General features: G+C 43.9%; 1 pseudogene; it reads left to right on the top strand.

Annotated features, from left to right (window-relative positions):
* Positions 1 to 8039: 8039 nt before the first annotated feature.
* LOC124985926 (ATP synthase F(0) complex subunit C2, mitochondrial-like) lies at positions 8040 to 8471 on the top strand (annotated as a pseudogene).
* The last annotated feature ends 6603 nt before the right edge of the window (positions 8472 to 15074 follow it).

Below are 15074 nucleotides of genomic sequence, written 5' to 3'. Positions count from 1 at the left end.
CCAGTAGGCCTGGGCACAAACTCACACTGTGCCCTTCTGTTTTCTCCAGGTGTTTGACAAGCCCTCAGTTTCCATGCTTCTGAAGGGAAAGGGGTTATGAGAGGGAATAAAACACAATGAGATATCCAGGTACTGGACACAAATGTGTAAGGCCTGCCTGCATAGACCACTACCAGCCAGGCTTGGCAGCACCTAGGGTGGCCTCCAAATTTGGGGAAGGGGCACCTAGGTCATAGGCGTGTGCCCCGTCACCCTCTCCCTGTTGTTCACCCCTGGAGAGCAGGGTTCCCTCTCTTATTTCCATGTCTCACATCACAACCCATATGCTTAGCAGACAGCCCTGTCACATCCCATCTTTATTTACTCACTTTCCAGAAAGATGTCCGGAAATCAATAATAATGGGGGAAATGTAAAAAAAAAAAAAAATCCCCATTATTGACCCATACAAGAAGGGAGAGAGACCAGGGGTTTCCACCAGAGAACCTGCCCAGGGAAAGTAGATCTGGAGTTGAGCCTAAAACTTGCCGCTGAGCTTCCTGGAAGCCAAGGTAAAAAAGAGATCCAGGACAAGAAGCAATAATCATTTCTGGGAAAGACACATGTTTTCTTAACCCTCTCCAAGAGATGTATTATCATCTGCTGTCACATATAAAGATCTGAAGACATCTCAGGGTCTCCAATGGTTACCTTTATGTGACCAAATCTCAACCAAACCTTATCAAAAAGCCATGTTAGGTCCTGGTGCTCTAACACATTTCTGTGGAGAGCTTCATAATATAATTAAGGTACGTTACTTAATGGACTAATCCAAGTTCGAGTGTTGTCAGAAATGGATGGCAGTCATGGCCATGGCTCCTGGTTCACTGACAGAGTCTTGGTTTTCATCTCGTAATGGGCACAAACATGAGGGAAAACCATGCAAGCAGCACCTTCCCTCAGTGGCCAGGAAGTGGGACGGATGCCTGTTGCCTGCTTAAAGGTCCTGATCCTTTATAGGGTACAGAGGTCCTTGCCACCATGTGACCTGAAGACATCAGAGGTCTCAGGCAGGCAGCAGAAAGGGGAAGTTGCCAGCACTTGACACTCCCAGCATGAACCCTTGGTATGACATGGGACACATGATGTGGGGAGATTTCCTCTCATAGCATAACCCTGTAGTCAGGGATCCTCGTCATCTATGTCACTTAGAACAAGTCATCTGAGGTGAATCACCTGGGGTCAATCAGTAAGCCTCCTAGAATCCCATTATCCTACACTCACCTAAGGGTGATGGAGCAAAAGTGGCAAGATTGTTTTAAAGACTTGGTGATATGTTAAGCTTCTAGTATGCAGTATGGGAAATGTGGGTGATATTTTTCTAACTTACCTCTTAACCCCCAAAGAGAGCAAAATCCCACCTCTCCTTTCTGGCTTGGAGTCTGAAAATTAATAGACGGTCAGAAGAGTTAGGAGTGGGACATGAAGAGTGGGGGTCAGTGGAAGTCACTGACAACATGGCTATCATCATCACTATTCATGTCCCATGTCTCTTGAGGCTTCCAAAGTCATATGCCAGGTTCTCCATCTGGGCTATAGTCACTCTGCATTTTTGAACTATGGGACTATCGGGTAAGATTCTGCTGAACCAGTAAAATGACATTTTTCTGGGTTCTCAGTCCAGAACCTGTTTCAATAAGCCATGCAAGGGACAGTTGAGATCAGTGGGCATCTCCTTTCTGTCCACTCTGCTCACAGAATTCACAGGGCACCATCCAGACTGCAGAGAATAAGGAGGCCATGTCAGCTGAAGCCAGTTCAGTGAGAATCTCACAAGGAGAGGGCACTTGTGACAGAAAAATGCAGGGGACGCACCCAGTTACACCCAGCCACTAGGATGCACAAGAAGGGTCTTCCTGCCAACTGGGTCCTCTCCTCCTGGCAGCCTGTGATATGCACCCTGTGGTACCCCAGGCACCTCCTTCCCTTTCTGACCCCTGCCTGCTGGGGACACTTTTGCCCTCCAAGGCCCCAACCCCATCAATAACATAATAGAACACCCTCCCCTTCCACTTGGCCCCTCCTTGCTGGGAAACAGACCCCAGACTCTGGAGGCTCCCTTCACGCCACCCCTTGCCCAGCTGTGCTGTTGCTTTTCACTCTGCCTAGAAGGCCCTGTTGGCCCAGCTTCTCAAAACTGAGTGGCGGCCTCCAAGGTCATCCTGGGTGCAGGCTTGGGGGTGGGGCAGGAGAGCCAAAGAGCAGGGTGGCCTCCCTGTATCCAACTCCTGGAATGTTTGACCTTGTCAGTTCTCTCCCATGCACCTGTTGATGATGCTTTCTGGAAAATTCTGGGGAAACAATCCCCAGTATTAATACAGTTCTCAGTCCTGGATTTCAGTCTGTTAACATAATTGAGAGAATGTCTGGACTCTCCCCAAATTTCTTCTCTTAAAAATTTCAATTAAGAGCCTAACCTTGATGGAAAATGGACACTTTCTAGAGTATTCGGCAAAATACTGATTCCTCATTGCTGAATGCTTTTTCCAAGCAGATGCAAACTCAGTGATTTTGAATAAAATCAAAGAAGGGAGGAGAGCAGACAAGCAAGACCAGTGAAAGATGGCCTGGAGCAGGCTCCTCCTTGTCAGAACCAGTCTGGTGGCTGGAAGGTCTCTGGGGCCCTTCCTGCCTGGAGAGAAGCTGTGAGCACTGAGCAGCGTAGATGCCCTGGGACTGGGCCCGGCTGCCAGCAAAGCAGCTGAAGTCTTGAGAAAACTTCCTGATTGCATTAACAAGGTCACACCACCAGGACATAATCAAATCTCTCTGGAGAACGGGGGGCTTCCGGAAAGGCTGTTCCTTACACGCGGCTGAATTAGGGCAACCAGGGCTAGATATAGTGGATGGAGGAAAGTCCCCATACTGGGACCCAGGATAGGAGGCAAGAAGACCCTTGGACCAAACTACCTGGACTAGAGAGCAGCACAGAGCCAGCAGGCAGTACTGATTTACATGGCCCAGGACCAGCCCCTCCCAGAGATCTTGTGCAGACCCCTGACACACCACGTCCCCATTTACTGCCTAGTGGCTCCATGTCACAAGTCCTGCTGATTTTTCAGTTTAGGAAGAAGCCTAGAAAAAAAATACAAGACCACAGGGAGAGCAGGATCTGAGCAAACCTTTTCACACTAGCCCCTGCACGGCATGCTGGGCAGGGAATGAACTTTGATTCCAGCTCCCCATCTGTGCCTCTGCCCAATAGGAGGAAGACTGTGAGGATCTCAGGAAACTCCAGCATGGAGAATGCATGGTGCAGGTGTATGCTTTGGAGTCGGCAGGTTGGGCCCAACCTTGACTTACAGCCTCCTGGTTAAGGAAACTCCGGCGTCTGTTAGCCTCTCTGAGGCTTACCTTCCTCATCTGTGAAATGGGAATAGCAATTGGCTTGTTTTGAGGTTCAAAGTAAGAGAATGTAGGTAAAGCACTAAACACAGAGCCTGGCATAGGAAAGCAGCAGACGATGATAGAGCTGCAGCTGAATTTCTTAGAAGACAGAACCATTCCATTGGGAGTTAGTGCCTGAGCAGAAGAGAACCCACAAATCTGCTCCTTCACTTTGTAGTCCCAGTATCCTTGAGACACAACTCTTACTAACTAGCCCACAAAACCCAAGGGATACACCCAAGGTCAATATCCCACAACCATGCCTCCTGGTTTCTTCTCCAAGAATACTTTTTATTAAAGTTCTCAGGGAAGCTAATTCTATATTCTTATGTACTGACCATGGAGAGAAAATAAATATGAGTTTCTCATTAGGTTTGTTGCAAAATGTACAAATGCAAGGATGAATGAAGATATCCAAAGACACACAGCAACTCAGTAACCCTCCGGTGCTTGTGAGGGCAGTTTGCCATGGGCCTCCATCCCTGGCAGGACTCCCGCTGTGTCTGGCTGCTACACAGTCTTCCTCACTGGGTCGGGCCCACCCCATTCACTGCCTCCTCTACTTGTTTTTTCATCCTGCCTTGCAACTCCAGGAATCCTTCATTGGTCCTTCAGCTTCCTCTCTCTTGGAGACTGAAAATTTTTCCCTACCCCAAACCATTGTGGTGGGTGCCCCTTGTACCTAAGGCCAGGATTTCAATTACTGTACCTCACCTGAGCATTCCTTTGGGGCTCAGGGGATAGACATGCAAGACCACACCTCAGAGGAGTCCTGAGCACAGGGGCAGGAGGGCTCTGCTAGTTGTCAGCATGTTCCTCTTGGTCCTCAGAAGCTCCTGTCAGCAGTTGCTTACCCTCCTGTGTCTGCTCCCTCATTCCTGATTCCTGGGATTGCCCCAAATTAACCACCTCTTTTTCTTTCTTACATTTAAGATATTAATCCGTATGGAATTTCTTTTAAAGCATAGGATGGGGCAGTGAATTTATGTTTTTTCAGTGGAGCACTGTAACTAGCAGCCCAAATCCCACTTACCAAATAACCCATCTCTTCCGTTTCAAGAGGCGTCTGAGTCACCACCATGGTCATGTGCCTGTTTGTCCATATTGTGGGCTCCTGGAAGGACCATCCTTGGGTGACTTCCTTCCCAAGGGATGACCCAGTCACCAAGTTGCCCTCTTGATGGCTCAGGACTTTCTCAATGCTTCTGATTCTTCCCCTGCTCTTTGTCACTCTATTTTCCTCACCATATTCCATCCACCTCCCCTGAAGTATAGGAGGAAGTAAAGGAGTGCCTTAGTCCAACCCCCAATACTCCTTACTAAAATTGGGCTTCCTGAGTCCTACGCCCCAGAATGTGACCCTCAGGATGCAACTGGGTGGCAGCTTCTGCCCTGGGCAATAAATACAGACATTTCTCCTTAATTCCTCAATTCCATCCTCAGGCCCACTCACACTCACGTGCAAGTACACAGAGATACATACATATACACACAAAGACATACATACAGAAATGTGTAAACACTCACATAGACACACATGCAAAAGTTCACAGAAATATATGAAAACACACCTGGAGGGACACCCATGTACTCCCCTCAGGCATGTACATGCACACATGGGCACACTCTCGCATGCCCATACTCCAGCACACATACTCATACGTGTGCACATACAAGCAGTTATGCTTAAAACACCTATTTTATGTTAGAGAACCTCAGGCTCAAAGGCATATTCAAAAGGCACATGACTAGTGACTGGCAAAATTCAGGTCTCTAGTACTTTCAGTTCAACTGGGAGTTTTTAAGTGACAGATTTTTAAAAATACAAACTTTCAATATTGGAGAAATGAAATGAGAAATGCGAGAGTCAGCCCTGGGAGTGTAAGCACTAAATAAGCAATACCCCTCATGACTAACAATTATTCTAGTGGGTCACGGTAGGTCTGGGTCAGGGCGCTCACAAGCCTCCCTCGAGCTGGCGCTTGTCTGTGGCGCCACCTCGTGGCCACTTCATGTAACTTTCCCTGAAAAGGGACCTGAAAGAGTGGGCTTTGGGTGGCAGGATCCGGAGCAACTTGTCAAAAGACAGCTTACACGTGGACACCTAGAGATGGAAAAGTGGGTGGGGGTAACACAGGGTGGAGAAAGGACCATCTCCATGCCTTAATCCCCAGGATCCTGAGAGCAACAAGATCACCCAGCACTGGGGAGATCTGGGACTGTCTTCTGAGCACACACTGACACCTTCACATGCACAGACACATGCACGCACTTAAAAGATCCTTTACAGGTATCATGCTTGGTCTCTCACATGTGGTTGTACTCAGACTGGCACACTCACAGGCACACACACCACTCCTTCTCTCCTCACCCCTCTGGGGGGACTGGATGTTGCTTCCCCTCACAAAGGCACAAGGTGTCAGAACCCCATGCCTTCATGTTTATTTTATAAAAGATAGGGGGTTGGGGAGATAGCTCAGCTGGTAGAGTGCTTGCCTCACAAGCACAAGGCCCTGAGTTCGATCCCCAGTACGGCCAAAAAAAAAAAAAAAAAAAAAAGGAACAGTGAGACCCCTGAGAGAACACACACTGAGTCCAGTCCAACCCCCTACATCTGCTGCCCCACACCACTTGTGGGAACCAGGGTGGTATCTGGTCAGCTCCCAGCCTAGAATGCAGCACTACTGCCCCAGGGGGACGACCACCAGCCCTGGCTCCCAGCAATACTGGCAGACTGTGCACTACAGCACAGGACCCGGAAAGTAGCTGCTTTGGCCTCTGTCAGTCACAGCTGAGCGTTGTTTGTTCTGCACTTTCAAATCCAGCCAGGAAACAGATGTCTCATAAAAAAAGATGCAATAAGAGTATTAGGAGGGATAGGATGGGCATCTACATAGAACACAGAGAGACACAGGGGACAGGACACATAGGCTGTCTGTGGGACAACCCTAAAACTGAGTTTCCAAGGCTGAGGTTATTGAAAGTCAGGGGGCCCTAAAGAGAAGGAAAGTGAGTGCTGAGGCTCCTAAGGGAGAAATAGCTGTGAAAGTACTACTGAAAGACAGATGGGTACAGACAAGTTTTCAGACTTGTCCCTGGGTGGTAAACTGAGCCTTGGCCAATACCTTCTGCAGGAGTTCTGCCCTATTAACTTCTACAACCATTCAATATACACATAACTTCAATTGTACAGATGGAAACTGGCATGATTTTTAAATTGTGGAAAAAACACTCAAAACATACCATTTACAACTTACCAATTTTCTAGTGTATAATTCAATGGCACTAAGTACATTCCCATTGTGCTACCATCACCACCATGCATCCACAGAACTTATTGATCATCCTAGAAGTCCACACCCATTAGACACCAACTCCTGACTCCTGGTCACCATCATTCTACTTTCTTTTTCTATGAATGGTTTATTTTACTGAGCATGTTAGGTTTATCCATGTTGCAGTATGTGTCAGAATTGCCTTCCTTTTTAAGACTGAATAATTTTTCATTGTATTTATAATCACATATTGTTTATCTATTCATCTTTCCATAGACAGTTGGGTTCATTTCACTTTTAGATCCTTGTAGATAATGCTGCTATGAACATAGGCATGCAAATATCTGCTCAATTCCTTGTTTTCAAAAAAAAATTCATGTTCTTACTGCCACATAGAATCATTTCTCCAAAAACTCAGGGAGGAGCAGAAGTGGAGAGAGCCGGTGTGGGTCAGCCAAGTGCGGAACTAAGGAAGTTGGAGTTTGACACACTGCAAAGGATCCATGGCCCCTTGAGAACCACAAGGGAAGGAAGCAAGCCCACAGGGTTATTTTTGTGCAGGATTAGGGTCAGGGAGAGGCCTTAGACACCATCAGAGCAGACGTTCATGAGGGACTTAAGATCTCTGCAGGAGGGGTTCCACACCTGTAGGCTCATCTTCATATGGTTGGTTGGCTCAGAAGCTCAAGCCAGGTGGAAACCAGCTGACGTAATCAATCATGATTAGTACACAAGACAGTGCCTCAGCTGCAAAAAACCAAACAGGTGGAACTTCCCCCAGCACCCCCAATGCAGGGGAAATGCACCTGCCATGCCACTAATCCCACTGCACTCACTGCACTTGCTTGGATAGGCAAGGGAGATTACCTGGCAAGGCACAACTAAGGCAACTGAAAATTCACCAGTCCTGGACAGATACCAGGCTTTTCTCTATTCCCCAATCTATAAACCTAATAAGCAGAAAAATATGCAGAACATATGAAAAGATTCACTGGCTCAAAAGATCTGAACAAACAAAACATTTAAATAAGACTATAAAAAATAGCATACTGAAATATCTTTAACTCATTTTTACAGAGACATTAGAACCCATATCCAATAGAGAATATGTGTTTCTTTCAAGTTCCTACATTGTACATTGAAAAATTGATTGTAAGCAACACAACCAAGGAAATCTCAAGATATTTCCAAGAATGATATTATAGAAATCATATTCTCTCATGAGATTGCAATAAAATAGGAAAGAAACATTTTAAAAGACAATGTTTAGAATACATTTTGGAGTTCTCTGTCTTTGCACTGGGAGCAGCTCTCTTGCCACAGCCCCTCACCCCCTGAAAATGTATGCCTGTTCCAAGTTCCTCTTCACCCATTCCTCGGTCAGGAGCACCTCTCAGCTGCTGAGCCAACCACTATCTGCAGTGGTGCTGAACCAACCAGAGACACTGACATATGAGAGCTTCAGCAGCTCTGCATCCCCACATCCTGTCCCTTGACCTCACTTATCCCTAGCTGTAGCTTCCAAACCCAGCCCTGTTTCAAGGGACATCAACATAGCAGCCAAGTTCATTGGGGGCTGGGCTGCCACAGTTGGGGTGACTGACTCTGGGGCTGGGATTGAGACTGTATTTGGAAGCCTTATCATTGGTTATGCCAGGTACCCTTCCCTGAAGCAACAGCTCTTCTCCTATGCCATTTTGGACTTTGTCCTCTCAGACATCATGGGACCCTTTCGCCTGATGATGGCCTTTCTCATCGTCTTTGCCATGTGAAGGAGCAGTTTCTGCCTCTCATTCTTTCTCCAGTGTCTTTTCTGCCCTGTATGTCCCTTTTCCTATACCTCCTCAGACAGTCTGGGGAGAGTGGTTGGCTCAGGGTTTGATAGAGGGAAGACAAATAAATACTGTATTAATAAGAAAAAAAAAAGAACACATTTTGGAAACAAATTCACACAATGATAATTATGAAATGTTTGTAACTCAAAGGTAGTAAGGTATCACATACTAAAATTACAAAATTCAACAAAATTGGTATTAGAGGTAAATCTGTATTCTCAAATTCATTTGTGATCAACAGGATAAAAGGGAGAAAGGAGACAGGTGATGGTAGCATGAGCCAAAGAAAATATAAATACTATAATTAAAAATTCTTTACAAACAAACTATAATAAAAGGATGATGTATAAAAATCCATGGGATATGTACGACACAGTATTTGGGAGAAAATTTATAGCCTGACATATGTGCACACGTGCCTAAACATAAGAAATATAAAATTGTATAAGTTAAGCAAACAGAATGAATAAGAAATAAACTCATATAATTTTAAAACAATCATAATAAAAGTATACTTGTCAAATAAAACCCCAAACTGGTTCTTTCAAAAGATCAGTAAAATAAATAAATCTCTGGGAAGTAGAGCAAAAGAGAACAAGAAAAGGCAAAAATTGAAAATGTTAGGTTAAAAACAGTGACACAACTATAAATGTGCAGGGGTGTTTTAAACGACAAGAAGGTGGTAGGTATAGCTTCATTCTGGTAGATTTCATTTTCTCTGGATGAAATGGAAGATTTTTCTAGAAATGTATAAATTGCCAAAATTGGTTTAACAGGAAACAGAAAACTTGAATAGCATAAGAAGCTCAGGACAGACTAGAAAAGTAACCAGAGGTGTCCATTGACTCTATCAGCTTCCAGAGACAGGGTATGGCTGTGTTCTGGACAGGCCAAACCACAGGAGAAAATGGGAAGCTTCTGCTTCTATCTACAAATGGACAAACTGAACAAGGATTACACACACACACACACACACACACACACACACACAGAGCAATGACATGGAAAGATACCCTATGATGCTTAGGAGTTAATAGAAAGTTTCTGGGCTGGGGGTAGCTCAGTGATATAACACTTGCCTAGCATGAGCAAGGTCCTGGGTTCCATCATCAGAACTACCCATACACAAATAGAGTTTCTGAACCATCCTTTCTGTGTGTATGCTTTTTTAATATAAAAAAGGACACCACACAGAAGAATGTAATAATATGTGGACATGTATATGTAGGTCTAGCGAGAAAGATTGACCTTGTTAGGTGTGGTCAGGGGAAGACTAGGGACTTGGGAGAAAATGTGGAACTGGAGATGTTTAGCTCAGTGATAGGGCAGTTGCCCTGCAAATGGAAGACCCTGGGTTTATCTCCAGCACCCCTTCCCCTGCACACACATCCACAAAAGATATGGAAAGTGTGGCATACTTTCACTCTTTCTGTATTGTTAGGATGTTTACAAACTGAATACATTTATAATTTACTTCAAAACAATTCAATTAAACTGGTGCAAATTAATACATGCAAATAAATATGGCAATGATTAATAATGCAATAAACAATTTTAAAGAAAAATGATATTAAATAATTAATTAAAATATTTTTCAGCTAAAAAATAAAACTTGAAAATTTAGACAACTCATGCACAGTTCTTTTATGGTAGGATAATATTTAAAAGGAACACTTTTGTGACTAAAGAGGTAGAAAAGACTTGCCCAAACAAGAAACAAAACTTCGAATCCCCCTAGAGAAAACATCGGGTTTGTTTTTATGGACATTTAAATTCTCTGAACCAAACCAAACCAAAACAAAACAAAAAAACAAAAAACAAGCATTGTGTTAGAAGACAAGTGTCACGCTAGGGGAAATATATTTATAACATTTATCAACAGTCACAGGATTTATGCAGAGATCATGTAACAAGCTTCTATGAACAAAGGCAACCAACCCTGCAGAAAAATGGGCAAAGAATAAGAAAAATCACATGAGACAAAATACCCAGTAAACACTTGAAAGGATGCTGAAACCTGCTGGTTATTAATTAAAATGCAAATTTAAACAATAATGAGACGTGTCTTGTGCTCACCAGACTGGCAAAAATTAAAAGTAATGCTTCCATTCACCACCAGTTGGCGTGGGGAAATGGGCACTTCCTGCACCGCAGGAAGGAAAGGAACCTGGAAGAGCTCTTTGGGAGCAGAGGGCGCTGTCGCTGGCATCTGCTCTGCCCTGCAGACCCTGGGCCAGCGCTGCTGCGCCCAGGCCTTAAAGTCCGCGGGCCTCCCCAGTCGGGTCTCAAGGGCCTGCTGGCAGCAGCCTGTCAGAGCTGAGTCTCCCCGACCTGGCTGGCCCTGGCAAAGCCCGCCTGTCTGGCCGCCAGTGAACGCAGCGCTTCTGCCAGGCTGACAGGAAGAACTGGGGTCACCCGAAGCCGCCTACTGACATTGGGGACTTGGAGGGCCCAGGGCAGGTTGACGCCCACAAGCTCCACCAACGCTTTAGACTATGAAGTCGCACAGATCTGGGTCCTGGGGTGACCGCCCAGGGCCGGTACCGAGACCTCACGGGTCCTCATAAAGACAACAAAGGTCCTAACAGTTGTGGAAGGTGAGCAAAGACCTCGGTGAATGCTTGGTCTTCTAAAGTGGTAACACAGCACATGTGCCCAGTGAGAAATGCCCACCACCCCTTAGGAAAATTTATTGTCCTTTTGTAGAAGGCCTGTGTGTATAACATGAAAACGCGGCTCCCCCCGCACCCCACACCCCTTTTAAAAGAGAACTTTTGCTACATGTGGACATCTGGGTGTAGGTTGTCAAAGTATGCTAGAGTTAGAAAATAACACGTCTAGTAAATGTCCATTTGTTTTTAAAAATCAGAAAAGAATTGACCCATGGAAGTGATTTTTTTGAAACGGAGTTGGTAGACCACCTCCAGAAGCAACACCAGGAGGGAGACTCCTTCAGGTTTGTTCCTTGGGTTACAGGACTTGAAGAAGGAAGAGAAGGTCCTGTGCCAGACTGGCCATAGGCAAAAGATGTTTGTATTTTAACTATTGTTTTGTGTGTGTGTATATTCCTCACTACTGTATGTATGTTTGTCAATGCTAAGTACTTTTTTTAAGTATCTAGTCTTTCTAGATGTTTTGAAGTACCTGATGCTAAAAGTACAAGTAGTAAAATATTACACATTTTGTAAATTTATTTTTGTTAAAATTTGTATGAAAATTATTTTGAGGGGAAATAACAACCCCCTCTTGAATAGTATGCATTATGGTTGTGCACTGATTCTCTGAAGAAGGAATTCAAAGAGCACTATGCCCATGTCTTTATAATGAGGAAAGAGTAACAACTCTTCCTTATAATCTATGCTTTTGTTTTACTTGCTGCATACATTGTGTCTATAAAGGACAAAGGAGCCCTGATCTACAACATACAGTCTTTCTAGATGTTAAAGAGGTTACCATTCTTTGACAAAAGTAGAGTTAGTAAATAATAAATTTCACATTTTGTATTAAAAATCCTAGAAAAGATTATCATCTGAAAATGTGAGCGTCAGAGAATAGGGGCAATTCACTCAGTAGGGTTGGTGGTGAAGGGCCAGAATGCTCATATTTCAAAGACACTTTCAAATGAGAACTACTGTTACATGTATACAGTTTATTCAAGACTATTGTGTTCATAGTGAACAAATTGAGTTCCCACTTGAAACATCTGGATGTTTAGAATTGTATGACATACATTAAATGTACAGGTAGTAAAATACTCTTCGTAAATTATCACTTTGCTAAAATTCATATGAAATATTGTTGGTGAATGAAATTGTTAAAACTCTGTGGAGGAGGTGGGAGAGAAGCAATTGCAAACAGTAATATGCTAGTGTGTTCATACTTGGACGTTTCAGACACCATTTTCTGTATGTTTTGTATATTTTCTTTTTGTGTGTGTGTATCGTGTATATAATGAGCAAGCAAGACCAAATTTTGCAGCAACCAGTCTCTAGAAGTTGAAGAGGTCTCCAGTGTGTGATAAAGTAACAACTTGTGTTAAAATCCATATCAAAACTTGTCCTCTGTAAATGACTTTTGGATATGAATTTGTTCAACCATTTCAAGAATTACATATGCCTATATTTATCTACTGGACTGATGACAGAGAGAAGGGTGTAAGGATGGAATGGTTCAAGGCCAAATGGTCATATTAGAAGATACCTCAGATTATAATAATTGCTACAGGTACAGTTTTATTTACCAGTGCTGAGTGCATAACAGATAAGTTCTTATATAAAAATCTAATCTTTCTAGATATTTAGAAGTACTTGATATATTTAAGACTAAAAGTAGTACAATTAAACTTTTTATAAAGAACTATTGAAAATTGTTAGGAAATACTGTGTTTGGAAATGGAATCATTATGGAGATCCAAGATAGCGGACTACGGGGAGGCTGCACTCCTTGTTGCTCCATAACTTGGGATTCAAGCAGAGGAAATAATGTTTCTCTGTGAGGCAGTCACTGCTGCCCACTGATCCCCGATAGTTTACCCCATCCGTCCACTTCGATCACCAACCATCTGCCAGAATATTGCCTACTTTTGAGGGCAGATCGCTCACTGACTGACACCTATCATCTGCCATTTGCCTGTTTACTGCCTCTTGCCTGCCCATCACCCACTGCCCAATATTCACCTGCCGATCAGCCACCAATAGCCTGCAGGCCACCTGCAGACCCCCAGTAGATCATCCACTGCCCACTGTTGCCTGGAAGTCCATTGTCACAGTACCCACAAGTCTAGTTACATGTGACTGCGACCATTTGGGGGCAACAGCCTGGATCTGCAGGTTTGCTGCTGTGGCTGCCACCATCTCCAGGCATGGCCACCTCAGTCTGGGGACTCAGGCCAGGACCTGGAGATACATTGTGGTACCTGCAGGTCTGGTTGAACCTGAGGTCTTTCTGCTTGCTGTGGTAGTGGCTGCCATCTGGCTGACTCTTTGCAGTGTCGCTCCTTTGCGTGGGCACATACCTGGTTGTCTCTCTGCAAGTTGAAAGGGCATTGAGATCTTGGGACTTGCAGCAAGACAGGGCCTATGGAAGCTGAAGCCCGGTCCATCAGATTGCAGCTGGGTTTGTGTAGGCCAGTCTGGGTCTGGCAAGCCTGTGGAAAGTCAGAGAATAGGGTCCATTCCCCGGGGTGAACACAGGTTGAAGAAACTGGAGAAAATTGGGCTCTGTTCAGCTCAGTGAGTCCTGAAATGTGCAGGGATAGAAGACACTGGCTATAACTGGTGGAAAGACTGTAAGAGGGTGTGAGGGCATCTTACTGTCAGCTCACCCACCTGACCGGTCTGGCACCCACTGGACTGAAGCTAACATCAAACTTCAAACAGCTTCACCTATCAGTAGAGAAGGGAACCTGAGAAAAGTTTTGAAAGCCAAGGGAAGCAATCATTCAATTTTCCATTGAGACTTTCCTCCTTTTTTCCCCACTCTTTTTCACCCTCTCTCTCACATTTCTACCATCTTTGCACCCAAATATTTTTCATGCATCAATTTATTGAGGAATGGAATGTCTGGAAAGCATATGACAGTTTTGTTGTGTATTCCTAGTTTTTACTTTTTTAAAAAACAAATCTGTACATATTTTTTCTCACCTACCTGTCTCCCTAGATTCTCTTTCTCATTTTTCTCATAGTAACAGCCAACCTCTATTAATTCCTCCCTTGCTCTCATTATAAATTTTAACTTCTAGCTTCTCTCTCTCGCTCTCATAAACATCACATCTTACACTACTTCTGTTCCCTCATTGTCCATCGTTTGAAATGGAAAACCCGTTTAGCAAACTTACTGCTTATATGGTAGACAATAATTGAACACTTCATTTCTATCTACTGTGACAAAACAGTAAATGCCTTAATAGGAGACATTTGGTTTAAGGTGGTACTTCATTTGCATTGAGTGCCGTTAATATTGGTCTGCCACTTAAAGGTGAGGTACTGGAAATCTTCAGGGACACTAAAAGACTACAGGGTAGGCTCTGTACTGCCTCAGCTCTGTACTGATAGATGAGAAGACACACAAACAACATGAAACAACAAGGGAACAAACTGCCTCAAACAAACCAAGATGTCCTGACAATAGAATCCATAGACAACACAGTAGAGTAAATGTCAGAGATGGAGTTTAGAAACTATATAGTTAGATGGATCTTCAAAATAAAGGGTAGTATTGGAGAGAAAACACAGGAAGTGAAAGATCACTTCAATGAAGAGGCAGAAACTCAAAAACAATTGTAGTTTAGTGTGTGTTTAGTAATTTTAGTTTAATTATGTGTGGCAGTAATGAAGCCACTTTTACATCAAATCATTTTTTCCCCTTAGAATTACAGCAGAATAATTTCTATAGTTGACAGTGAGATCTTACAGTGTTTCAGCCTTGTTAGTTTATTGGGGAAATTCAAGGATCATCATAATTCTCTGGGTTTATGCTACTGTATCATCTCTCTTTGAAATATATTAAATAGAACATATATGTGTATAATTTTTTCCCTGT

This window comes from Sciurus carolinensis, chromosome 5 (genome assembly GCF_902686445.1).
Source record: "Sciurus carolinensis chromosome 5, mSciCar1.2, whole genome shotgun sequence".
NCBI lineage: Eukaryota > Metazoa > Chordata > Mammalia > Rodentia > Sciuridae > Sciurus > Sciurus carolinensis.
Note: the sequence above shows the minus strand (reverse complement) of the source record. Positions and strands in the feature narration are given on the sequence as shown.